The sequence below is a fragment of the Pantherophis guttatus genome, chromosome 5 (assembly GCF_059756535.1).
Source record: "Pantherophis guttatus breed Tessera chromosome 5, ASM5975653v1, whole genome shotgun sequence".
NCBI lineage: Eukaryota > Metazoa > Chordata > Lepidosauria > Squamata > Colubridae > Pantherophis > Pantherophis guttatus.
Genome location: NC_142067.1, coordinates 59646734 through 59660612, shown reverse-complemented (window position 1 = coordinate 59660612; position 13879 = coordinate 59646734). Strand labels below are relative to the sequence as shown.

Sequence of the window (13879 nt, the reverse complement as noted above, 5' to 3'; positions counted from 1 at the left end):
CATATAGCATGAATAAACGAGATGATACCTCCCGCCTACCATTCATTTGGAAACCCACCTTTATTGACAAACGAGTCCCTAACACAAAGAATGACACCAGACCCACACTCACGAAAACCACACAGAATGTCACCACCACACATCCACACAAAAAGCAAACTCAAACCCACACCAACGATGAGGCATGACCACAAACCAGAAGCCAGACCACAGCTGCATCATTAGCCACTTTAAACCCCTCCAATCCATACATGAAGCAAACTGACACCCACCATGAAGATGTGGCATGACCACGAACGCGAAGCCAAACAACAGCAACGCAGCTCACCAGCTCAAATCCCCCTGCAACTCAGACTAACCCGAGCACAATCAAGCCCCCACCTAATCAGAACACACCCCCAGCCAATCAGAGCACAGCCAACCCCCTATCCAATCAGAGCACAGCCGAGCCCCCAACCAATCAGAACACACCTTCACCCAATCAGAACACAGCCAAGCTCCCACCCAATCAGTTCACACCCCCACTGGCAGTTAAAAGGAAGAAACAGCTGCGATCACACATTGCTCCTAGAAGCACGAAGCTGAAAACACCAGCCTGAAGATGACGAATGAGACTTCATCAAAACGTCGCCAAGACACTTCCAATTTTACACGGGAGAAAACCCAAATAACCAAAGACATACATATATGTGTGTGTGTGTGTGTGTGTGTGTGTGTGTGTACAGTTAATATTTCGGGTTTCTTCCCGTGTAATTGTGAACATATCCCTAAAAGGGTAGAAGCGACGTGCTGCTCTCTGGGAGAGTTGCTGTTTGTCAGTAGAAAAAAGGCCCAGAAACTTGTGAATGAGATTTCACAGAACCAGGGCTAGAAAGAATATGCACATAAAAGCCTACGAAAAAGAAAAAGATATATATATATATATATATATATATATATATATATATATATATATATATATATATATATATATATATATATATATATATATATATATATATATATATATATATATGAATTGGGAGAGGGAGAGGGTGTTGAAAAGCCACTGAAAATGGCTAATAAGCATATTCTTAGATATAAGTTTATGTATATATAATTTTCAAGTTATACTGTTGTTTTGTTTCATAATAAATATTATAATACAATTTTGAAAATTTTCAGTTCTACATTAATTTACTGAAGCTCCCTCTTTTTCCTAAATTTTATATTTAGGATCAATTCAGTGTTTCCAATGTATATGATTTTTTCAGAGTTTAGAAAATATATTTATAAGTGAAATTCCTCCTAAATCCAGTATTAAGTCTCTGGTAAAGCTGGACACTTAGAAACCAAAGGAAAAATGCATAGATATAGAGAGATGACAGAATTTTACACTTCTGTTTTCATAGGCAGAGATACACTTTCAATCAGTATATGTCAATAGATTATATTCCATGTGAGTCAGGCCGCAACAAACATCATACTTGGGGGCTATAATTGCTACCCAGGTGATTGCTTTAGAAGTTATTTCTATTTAGCCAAACATTTTGAAGGACTTTTTTCCCTGTCAATTTTTTAGTTTTACTTTATTTTCTTTTGTTCATTGCTTATTGTACTTTATTAGGATTTTTTTTTACTTTGACAACAAAGAAACAAAGACAAACCATACAAATATTATTAACTGTTTTGGTTACAATGTTCATATCTGTGGGTGACCATTTATTTATAATTCTTTAAACTGTCTCAGAATCTTTTTTATGAGGGTAAGCAAGCAAATAAATGTATCTGTAAATGTATTGAAAAAGTAAAAACAAACTAAAGAAAGAAAAGTGACAATTCTTTGCAGTTCATTCCACATGCTTTTGAAGTTCTGCCTGATCATTTTGAATGTGAATACTTGGCAACTTTAAGACTTACAGACTTCAAGGCCCAGAGTTCATCAGCCAGCAAAACTCTATAGATTCTTTAGAGTAGCTAGCTGCTTCATCTTGTTCAAGCAAGATATTCCTTTCGTATTGCTCCGGAACCAAACCAGTTATGGGGCAAGCAACATTTTCTGAAAAGTTATAGTAAACACATACCAGCTGTTTGCAAATAAGATTCAGGGCTAAACCTTTGAGCAATATTTTTCCAAATCCTTATAATGAGTGGAAAAAATAGTGTATGTGGGTGGTGGGTTGGAGGGAAGCATCTATGTGTTGTTTAATCTTTATATTATTAACCATTTTATTTTCTAGTGAAATGTCTATAAGTCTGTCACTGGTAAATAGTTTCCTGGTTGAATAAGGAACAATAATAAACAAATGAAAATATTATTTCAAAAAAGAAGTAGTTTCTCACAGAGGACAAACGCTTTTTTTTAAAAAAAAGATTTATGTTTGTTCTCTCACACTTTTTTTTACATTACTGAACAAACACTATCTTGAAAATAAAGCAGTTTTTCAAAGAGAAATATTCTAAGCAGTGACATCTCCCCATACACATTGTCACTTGTAGCGTTTATTCAAAATAATTCTGGCATATTTGTGAAAAAAAAATCCTATAGAATATAGTAAATATGCTATTACGTTCAGATGCTTTGATTTTCATTAAGACCTGGGGTGTTGAAGACGAAATCATAAGCCTTTCAGTTTTTCTTAGTTTAATCTTTATGGCAAACCATAATCCAGTTTTTACAAATGGAAACAATTATTTACCCCAACCATTCTAAAACAGGTTTTAAGAAGAATGCAACTTGTTAATGCAAAGCAACATGCTTAAAAGATTTCAGACTGAAGTACAAGCATAGGATCTCTTTTCTCCAGCAAAACTAGTCCTATTAATAATTAGGAGACATAAGAATTCATTAGCAACTCAGCTGTAAATGGCTAACCAACATTTACTGATTGGCTACATCTGCAGTAGCAAGCTGTTCTTTTTGTTCTGTCAGCCACAGTTAAAGAAAGAGGGAAGAGACTGAGATGACATCACAAGGAGACTCTTGGTTTAAGCTCCAATTTAAGCAAATTATCCTCAAATCTAAACAGCAACTCTGACAAACTTGAGAGATTCTTCTACTGAAACTCAAACCATCTGTTCTCCTTAACAAGGATATGTTCAAGAATCACGGCAGCATGTGAGTGACAAGCATGTTAAAAGAAAATGTTGGACTTGAATATTAATGGAATTTAAAATAGCTTTTCACAGAGACTTGTCATGAATATATGCAATATTGCCTTGTAGCTGGGAGAATTCTCAGCACCAACACAACTGCCAATAGGTATATGGGGTCAAATTTACCAGCTTCAAGGAAATGCAGAGGCTTTTTTACTTCCAGTATTTGGCTCTGAGTGAATGCATATAATTCTGTCCTTGAATTTAAATCCTGGTGTGAATTCTAGAATTTGTGGAACAGCAGTCAATCTTCCTGTACATGTGAAAAGGGTTTTTTTCCCCTGCAGTGATGAGAAGACCTTGGACATAACTAAATGTTTATTTATTTATTTATTAAATTTTTATACCGCCCTTCTCCCGAAGGACTCAGGGCGGTGAACAGCCAGGGTTAAAATATATACAGTATGAAAATTAAAATAATTTAAAAATAATTAAATCCAATTTGGCTTCCCAATTTTAAAACCCCTTACCTATAAAATTAATCAATTAAAATCTTAAGCCAGCCCCGCTTGCTGAAACAAGAAAATCTTCAGAGCCCGGTGGAAAGTACGGAGGTCCGGGATCAGTCGTATCCCTGGGGGTAGCTCGTTCCAGAGGGCACTCAATGTTGACACTTGAATTGCAGCAACATCATTATTCTTAGAAAACTGGTAGAATTGGTTTGGAAAATGTCTTTTTCATTAACTTATTTTATCCAAATCCCATCAGTTATGCAAGGACAGTAAATATGGAATTGGTGCCAAATGTGTGATTTTTCTCTTTACAGCACCCATACAAAATATAGTTTTTTTTCTGTCCTACTGTATAATGCAGAAAAGTATTCACACCTTTTTGATTTTTCTAAGGTTTGCAAATCTTTGTCCCTAAATATCAGCATTTTGAGTCATAGCATCATATAAAGAGAGTCTGAGCAAAAATCAACACCAGCATTTGATACTTGTTTCTTTTATTACATAAACAGTCACCCAACCTGAGATGTATCAGTGTCAAAAAGTAAGTTCTCCCCACTGGTTCATGTCAATTACATTAAAGGGATAACTAAAGCCAGTTGTATAAGTATTCATTAATGATCAAGGCTGATTTGAACCAATTCTGTCTTATTAGTCCTTTTATTATTCTTCCCCACCCCCCCTCCAACCTCACAAACACAGTGATTCTGTAAAATTCCATAGCAATCTAAAACAGTAAAAAATAAACAGGTAAACAAAACAGATAAGCAAAACAGATAAACTCAAGAAAGCAGGAGAAAAAAAAATTAATCCCATTCTGCACCATCTGAATTTTCCAGATGCTCTTTGGTTTGATCTAAAATATAATACCCTAAGTTGTCAGTCATTCATAGCAATATGTGGTTCATCTATTGCTATTGTAATTTTTTAGGTATTCATTACAACCAAGTCATTAACAGTGGCTAAAACTAAATAATTAGTTTAATAAAAACCAAGCAGGAAAGATAATTTGTCATTAAATATTCACAACTTCCACAATAATTGCTGGAATAGAAGACTCATTTTCTCAGTGATAGAAAGGAAGCATAAATATGAGGACAGAGACTTCCACAGAATGAGAGACACTAATGTGAATAAAATAGGAATCATACAGAGTCAGCTACATGAACTCTAAAGGACCCTCTCTATTCACATTATTATAAGGGAGAAACGTGCTTGTTGGAGATTACATTAAAAGCAGCTAAACCCCATTAAGTGGTAATATATCTTCTGATGAGGCCTAGCTGTCACGGAAGGACAGCCATATGGAAAACATCTGAGTGACCTCACTGTGAATGACACAAAGACATACACAGGAAATAAAGAGTCACTTATTACCTCTTATTACCCAAGGACAGCAATAAATCTCCCATTAGCAACTACAGCGCTTAAGGAAAAGTTGTGTAGCTAAGATAATCTTATAAACTAGAAACTAATGGTTTAGTAATTAGGAAGTGTGTCAATTATCATATAACAAGTGTATGTTAACCATATATGGAAAATGTATGAGCTCACTGAATCGTTTATCTTGGAAACATATATAAACTGTCTATCAGAGCTCTTCCATTGTTCAAAGTTTCAGGTACAAATCTGGCTCTGAACCTTGCGCAATAAACTGACTCTGGCTGCCCCAGGAATGTTGTTCAGTCTCAATTTTTCCACAACATTTTCTTGTGACCAGGAAGGGACTGAGGAACAAAGACCAGAGAGGGGAGAAAGAAAACCTTATGCAATAAAAGTTGAACTGGTTCCTGTACCGCCAGAAGCAGAGAGCCTGACAAAACCTAAGTCAAAGAAGAAAATAAAGAGAAGTGCCTCAGGGTCCTCAGCAAGCTCTGAAGATTCTGTGTCAAACTATACTAGAAGGAAAACAAAGGTCTCTATACATTTTGGAACTTTAAAATTAAAGCCAGTTGTCAGCGTCTCAGAACTGACATAGAAAAGGGAGGAGAAGCCTGAACTTTTGCCTGCTAAATCCCTTTGAAGATTCGGTCTCCTCGGAGATGGGGAGGGGGGAGACATTCCTGTGATCTGACGAAGAAAGGAATCAGGAAAGTGACTTGGAAGATAGCCAATGAGAAGCAGAGAATTGGGGAGAAAAGAGAGAAAATTTCCTTAAAGATCGGCAGTTTGGAAGTTCATTTATTTTGAGATAGCATCGAAACCTGACAGACGGTCAGTACTCACAACTTTCCAAGCCAAACTGGCAAACCTCCAGCCCTCCAGCTCCCTGCCAGATGTTTGGACGGAGTGGCGCAAAGATTCCGAAGCCATGGCAGAAAGCCAACTCTCTACTGAAAGCTTACTTCAAGTGGCTGTGAACCAGCCCCCCCTCCCTACTCCAGCCAGCTTGGATGCAACGGGGCCACCCCCTCCCCCAGCAAAGCTGCAACCCCCACTTCCTCCACCACTGCCACAGAATTACCAAGGTCAGACTATCGTGCTCCAGCCCAAGAGAAGAAAAAATGATGAACCTTGGTGGACTTTGCCAAAATCTGCAGAAGCTGAGTTCCCCTTTCCAGACGCTAAAGGTAAGGGAAAGCCTCTGAGTGAATTGGGAAGGGCGGACTGGTTATGGGACTGGCAGCAGGCCAGACAGCAGAAAGCTTCAAAGCTGCCACTCGAAAGCCCCATGGAGAAATTAAAGCAAGATTTTGAACGTGCCGTCAGACTGGAAGAGGGTCCATCCTGCAGGCCCAAAGAAAGGGGGAAGCCAGCCAACCCTGTTGAACTAAGTCACCATAGACAGGAGCGCAGCCCTCCCCCCTCCAACACCAGAAGGAAAGAAAATCCCAGTGTACATCCATGGGTTCCTCCTCTGCCCAGCAAGCATACCAGCCTAAGCAGGGCATCGCCCCCCCCGCCCCCGAATGAGAGATGAGGAAGAAGCCCAATGGCACCCTAGACAGGCTCACAGAGCCCCACTATGGGAGGAGGGGCCACCGAGGGCAGAGCCACCCCGGTTCAGAGGGAAGTTCGATGGGGATCCAGACCAGGTAGCACAGTTCCTCGACGCAGCTGAGCTCTATATTGAGCGCTATGGGTACCTTTATCCATTCCCCAGAGCCCTAGTCAGTGCCATTTCAGAAGGGCTGGAGGGAGAAGCAAAGAGTTGGTCAGTAGCCCTCTACAAGAATAGAGCCCCCCAACTGCAAGACGCAGATGGTTTCTTGCAACTACTACGGGCTAGGTTCGAGGAGGCAGGGGAGGACCCCTATGTGGAAGACGAACTCAGAAACCTAATGCAGAGAGGGAAGCCCATCAAGGAGCATATTCGTGAGTTCAGAAGAGTCGTTGGCACCTTACCTCCCCTACCAGAGCGACTACTAGTGTATTTCTTCAAAACAAGCAGATAAGCACCGAGCCCCCCAGAGGCCGTTCCGAGTAGGGGAGAAGGTCTACCTCTTCACCAAGTATTTAAGACTCAGACTCCCGACCAGGAAACTGGGCCCGAAATTCATAGGACCATTTCCGATAGTGAAAATAATCAACCCGGTTACAGTACAATTGCAGTTGCCCCGGTTATTAGGGAGGATACACCCCGTTTTTCACAGTAGCCTCCTGAAGCCTGTGGTAGGGTCAACTTTAAGGCTGGTGCCACGTGACCCCCCCAGGACCCTTGATTATTGGAGGCCATACCCACTATGAAGTACAGCGAATTCTTGATTCGAGGTGGCACAGAGGGCGCCTCCAATACTTAATTAAGTGGAAGGGTTACCCCTTGTCAGAAGCTTCCTGGGTGAAGAGCACGAACATTCAAGCTGACCGCCTTATAGCTAAATTCCATGCAGATCACCCGGACAAGCCGGGAGGGGGTGGGACACACCCTCGGACGGGGTAAAAGTACTAAACTTGTTGTTTGTCTCATGCAGGCCTCACTGGGAGAGTGAAGGGAGAGGGGTCGGATGTCAGCGTCTCAGAACTGACATAGAAAAGGGAGGAGAAGCCTGAACTTTTGCCTGCTAAATCCCTTTGAAGATTCAGTCTCCTCGGAGATGGGGACGGGGGAGACATTCCTGTGACCTGACGAAGAAAGGAATCAGGAAAGTGACTTGGAAGATAGCCAATGAGAAGCAGAGAATTGGGGATCAGAAAGGGAGGGATTGGGGGGCAAAGGTCAGTACTGACCACGATGAGTCTGGATCAGGTTGCTGTGCTCAAATAAAGAGAAAATTTCCTTAAAGATCGGCAGTTTGGAAGTTCATTTATTTTGAGATAGCATCGAAACCTGACACCAGTGCCTGCTGGGAGATCCAAGCTAGAGAGAGCTAGATAGAATATCCCAGGGCAGAGAAAAAAAAGTGAGAAGTTAAAAAAAAAAAGGATTTATGCTGTTATGTGTGGTAAGAGAAAAGAACTACTGCAGTATTATAAACATTCTGATAAATTACCATTCTTAAAAAGCCAGAAAACTCTGAAAGAACTAACAATAAAGAAGAAATTGTTTACTGTTCTTCCCACCCGGGGTTTAGCAGGTAGTAAAAAGGTAAAGCCTGTCTAAGTGGGAAGACTCAGATAATTTGACTTGATCAATTTGATTTCTGTTAAAAAAAAATTCCTGGATGTGCATCTATAATAATAGCATGTAGGAAATAATTGTAATGATTAGTTTGCATGAAGTGGGATTTTTGCATGTGAAATTGGTGTACACAAGCAGTTTGATTGCAGCGCGAATGTGAGTGTGTTGAGGGTAAAAGTTGGTGTGAATGTACTCTGATTCCCTTTCATATAAAGAAACAGTAAGTTGCAAGGTTTTGTTGTTGTTGCTATTGTGAAGTAAGTAGAAATTTGTGGATAATGTATGTGAAATTAGTGGAGGCTAGAGAGAAATGCAGAGTGTTGTTTTGTTGAAAGAATGCTGAGTGAAGGGGGGAGTGAGGCTTGTCTGCTTGCTTTAAACATTTTTTTCCCTTTCTCTTAATCTGTCTGAGAAAGGAGGGGGAAGTGGGTGATCGGCTCATGCAGCCTTGCCTCTGGCTGTTTCGGTCTCTTTCATCTGCATATAAAAGCTATGCAGATATATTTTCTTTTCTGCTCTGAATACAATTTTGATTTATTTTTTTCTGGAAAATTTTGAGGTTTAAAACGCTTAATTAAACCTATATAAAAGAAATGATTTTGAAAGATTTTTTGAATCTGCCTTGCATTTTACTAAAGGCAGAGAATTGATGCTAAAGTTTGATCCAAATATATTTCAGAGCATTGATCCAAAGTACCTCATTTAGATTGTTTGTTTTATTTTTGAAGCTGTTTTTCTTACTCTTTTATGTCTTTATGTCTGCGTGCATTTTGCATACTTAGCAGACAAGGTGCTTTTGTTTATTTATTTGTTTGTTTGTTTGCTTGTTTGTTTGTTTGTTAGCAGCATAAGTTGTTGTTCCTTTGGAAGAAGGAGCTAATTTGTTTATAGATGGATAGTAGTGGAACCAAGTGATAATGGGAAGAAGAAGTGGTGATACGGGCAAGGAAGACAGCGTTAAAGACTGCCCGATCCAAAGAAGAGGAAGTGTTTTTAATTGACAGAGATCAGATTAAGTGGACAAAGCATTAGAATACACTTAATTAGTGAAGGCAGTAGGAAAATCACTCCTGATAGAATAGAAGGGGTGTTGGCTCAGGACTGGGCAGGACAAAAGAAACCCGTGGCATTCCTGTCAAAAATAATGGACCCAGTAATAAGGGAATGGCCAGTATGTATTCAAGCAATTGCTGCTACTGCAATATTAGTCCAAGAAAGTAGGAAATTGACCTTTGGGGGAGCCCTTATTGTAAGCACCCCACATCAAGTCAGAACCATCCTTCAGCAAAAAGCGGGGCAGTGGTTAACTGATTCCAGAATTCTAAAATACGAAACAATTTTAATGCAGCAGACAGACTTGATTTTAACTACAGATCACAATTTGAATCCAGCACAGTTCTTAGCCAACACCAGATCAATGGATCAGTTTGGATTAGAACATTATTGTGCTGAAGTAATTGATTTACAAATGAAAATAAGACCTGATTTGGAGGAACACCCCCTGGAGAAAGGAGAAGCAATTTTTATAGATGGTTCCTCTAGGGTGGAGGAGGGAGTACGGAAAAACGGATATGCTATTATAAATGGACACACTAAAGAGATCCTGGAAGCAGGGGGTTTGCCTCGAAATTGGTCTGCTCAAATCTTTGAATTGTATGCACTAAATTAAGCTCTATGGATAGGGAGCCTGGATAGCTCAGCAGACTAATGCATTGTAATTTAACTCCAGCTGTCTGTAATTAGTAAGTTCGAATCTCACCAGGCTCAAGGTTGACTCAGCCTTCCATCCTTTCTAAGATAGGTAAATTGAGGACCAAGTTTGTGGGGGCAATAAGCTGACTTTGTACAATATAGAAAAGTATGAAGGCTATTGCTTAACGTATTGTAACCCTGAGTCTCCGGAGAAGGGCGGCATATAAATCAAATTTAAAAAAGGGGGGGGGCTCTATGCATCTTGGAAGGAAAAATAGGCAGAGTCCAAGTATGCATTTGGGATAGTGCATACATTTGATAAAATATGGGTGGAGTCATTGGGGAATTCAAGCTATTGTAGATGAACTTTTAAAATGCTATGGTTGTATTGGGATATATCCTTTAGCAAAATCAATTATAGACAAATGTTTGATTTGTAAAAAGGTGAATGAACAAGCTGTCAGGAAACAACAGATGGGTGGGAGACCACCAGCTTTAAGACCATTTCAATGTATTCAAGTGGATTTTACAGAAATACCAAAAGTGGGGAGAGTAAAATATTTATTGGTCATAGTGGACCACCTCACAGGGTGGGTTGAAGCTTTTCCCTGCAGTAATGCTACAGCAACAGTGGTGTCAAGAGTTTTATTAGACCCAACCTAGAAAGATTATCATCATATCATCACCACCCCGGACCACCCCAATGATGCCCTTGAAGTGATGTCCCGGTGCCTGGAGGCCGTGCGGATCTGGATGGGGAAAAACAGACTCAGGCTCAACCCATCCAAGACCGAGTGGCTGTGGTTTCCGACATCCCGATATAGTCAGTTGGTGCCATCACTGACTATTGGGGGCGAGTCACTGGCCCCCACGGAGAGGGTTTGCAACTTGGGTGTCCTCCTGGACTCCTGGCTGTCTTTAGAAGAGCACATGACGGCCGTGGCCAGGGGGACTTTTTATAAGGTCCGCCTGATTCGCCAGTTGCGTCCCTTTCTGGATCGGGACTCGTTAAATACGGTCACTCATGCTCTCGTTACTTCCCGCTTGGACTACTGCAATGCTCTCTACATGGGGCTCCCCTTGAGGAGCACCCGGAGGCTCCAGCTAGTCCAGAATGCGGCCGCGCGGGTGGTTATGGGAGCGATGTGGCGCTCCCATGTGACCCCCCTCCTGCGCGAGCTCCACTGGCTCCCGGTGGTCTTCCGGGTGCACTTCAAGGTTTTGGTTACCACCTTTAGAGCGCTCCATGGCATCGGACCGGGGTATCTACGAGACCGCCTTCTGCTACCAATAGCCTCTCACCAACCAGTACGCTCCCATAGAGAGGGGCTCCTCAGGGTGCCGTCGGCCAAACAGTGTCGACTGGCGGCCCCCAGGGGGAGAGCCTTCTCTGTGGGGGCACCTACCATCTGGAACGAGCTCCCGCCAGAGATACGGAAGATCCCGGACCTGCGCACGTTTCACCGTGCTCTCAAAACTATTCTATTTCAGCAAGCTGGCCTGGCCTAACTCCCATCTTTTAAATTTTTAAATTTTTTAATTCGTGATTTTACAAATTGGGTGTTTTAATCTGTGTTTCGGCCGAAATATTTAATAATTTTAAGGGATTTTTTAATATTTGTATTATCTGTATTTTATCTTGGCTGTTCACCGCCCTGAGTCCTTCGGGAGTAGGGCGGTATAGAAATTTGATTAATAAATAAATAAATAAATATGAACTGTTGTTTGGAGTAGTTTTCACTACAGGAAGCATATGATTGATTCCCTAGAAACCAAAGAAAAAGTGTTGAAACAATATGTGTATAAACTGTCCAGATATTTTGAAGTTCTTAGGAAACAAGAACTATTAGCCCAAACACCAACTTTGGAGTTTCCAGTCCACAAATTCCACCACAATGATTGGATGTTGATCCGGAGCTGGAAGGAAGTTAAACCCCAAGTGAAAGGGCCCATGCCAGCCCCAAAGGAGTGGAAGGTGGAATCTCACCAAGGAGATCCATTGAAGTTGACGATCCAAAGAACCCAATGGACTGGTGGGCAGTAACCAATGGGAATAGTGCTCTTCATCATCTGGACTATTTTTGTATTTTTCTTTCTTAGGACTGAGTGGTTGCCTATGCTGTTTCCCAACTGAAGAGGACTACAACTGATCAGATTCCATTGCGCGCTCTCCCAGATGTATTGGTTTTGTAATTGTGCTTTTAAGACCTTAGAAGGAAGATCTTGGATCCACTGGACGAGACTGAAGCCTGCAGACCAGAGTGATCCGGTGACATATCAGGTAACAAAAACTGACAGGCCATTGGTGCTGAAGTTCAAGAAGAATACACCCTGCTGAGTCCTACCAGCAACGGACTCTCAATGCACGGTGGTGATCGTCAGCCTTGCTGAACCACCCCGGAAGCTGCTTCCCCGCACACGGCCGAAGCTTGGAACGGAGGAAGACAACATTCCATGACTGTAATTTGTAATGTAAAATCCATTAACTGTGATAGAATCCAGTGAGCACTACTTAAAGACACTCATGCTTGAGCAAGATTGGGTGTGGGGACTCTGGGCAACAGCTATTTTAGCCCTTCTGTTGGTATTGTTTTATATATATAAGGACCGGTTCTGTGGGAAACCTAGGACTATGATTGATATTGCCCTCTCCCAAGTTACGCATACCCCTAACCCTCTTCCTGACATAGTGAATTTGTAAACTACGGGTCTTGTGCTCTTAAGGCCTTGTGAGTGTAGGAATTAGGTCATTATGATTTATTTATGGCTTTGGGTACTATTAGCTAAAGGTCTAGTGAGTGATACTATCTTGAACAGTAATTCCCAATGTTGCGTCAGTGTCCAAGAAATCCCCCTTGTCCCTGCGGAAGGATTTGAAGATGTCAGGAATCCCAGGGGACCTAGCAGCATCAGGACACTGAATGGGGACACTTTGGGTCAAGTCCACTCCCGCCAACAACGTGGCATGAGAAGGTGGAGTGGGTACCTTAGTCCTAAACCAACCCCTAGACCTGAGGTTAAGAGTTTGATAATCCCGGTAAAGGGAGGGATAGAAAAGGAGAACGGGCCCCTGCAACAATTGAGAAAAGGAGACTACATATCAAGGATACTGGAATTGGGTCAAAACCTTGTTAATCAGTATGACCCTACCCTAGGTCAAAACTGCTGGTTGTGTTTATCTGCTAGTCCTTCATCTTATCATGCTGTCCCAGTTGAGCAAGTTCTCTGGGAAAGGACAAAAGCTACCCTAGTCCTTAAAAAGGATATTAGACACAAAGCAGCAACATCAAAGTTGCAAGGAGATTTTTATAAGGCATTCCAATGGCTGGGAAAAAGCCGCCTCTCTATTGCCGGCGCAATCACCACAGGTGTGGAAATCATAGGGTCACCCTCTCTGTGTGTAAAGAGACATCAGAAACCTGGTAGGCCTGTAGGATCCCTGACAAAGGAACAATGTCCATCAGAAATGTACCTTGGTCCTAGAATGAACCTTAGGGATGTAAAACTATCTTTTTCCTTCTGCACACCACTCATTTCACCATAAGGTCACTTTCTCATTACCACCAACTGCCATCATCACAAGATGGGGAGGATGGAAGGGGTCCTGGAATGTATCCAAGGAAAGGTGCCCCAATCTATTCCAGCCCCCTCGCTTCCCTATCTGGCTCTCCATTAGGTCCAGCACAGGTTTATGTGTCTTCTTTCCCCCTGGGAATACTACCTACCGGTATCTTTTTGAAGGTCCAATCCTCAGAGATAAGCAAAAGGACCCTTCACTAGAAGTCCCATTACAGCTGCTGGCTGGAATGTTTGTGGTGGGAACTTTGGGGGTCTGGACTAATGAAAAGAACCATCGGACCCATGCTTTCTTCATGAACATAGGCATATGTGTAAGGGAAAAAGGAGTATTCTTCTTATGCGGGAAGGATGAGTATTTATGTTTGCCAACAAATTGGATTGGAACATGCACACTAGTACACCTTTTTCCTAAAATAGGTGTTGTCAGTGGAGAACATACCATCCCTGTTCCTCTCATGGGCATGTT

The 13879-nt window shown here is 41.5% G+C and overlaps 1 long non-coding RNA gene across 1 annotated transcript; it reads left to right on the top strand.

The window, feature by feature from the left end:
• The first annotated feature begins 2937 nt into the window (after nt 1-2937).
• On the top strand, nt 2938-7806 carry LOC132712476 (uncharacterized). The gene is made up of 3 exons (XR_009623129.2): nt 2938-3097; nt 5305-6154; nt 7496-7806. It is a non-coding gene; the product is annotated as an uncharacterized LOC132712476 (long non-coding RNA).
• Nucleotides 7807-13879: the final 6073 nt, after the last annotated feature.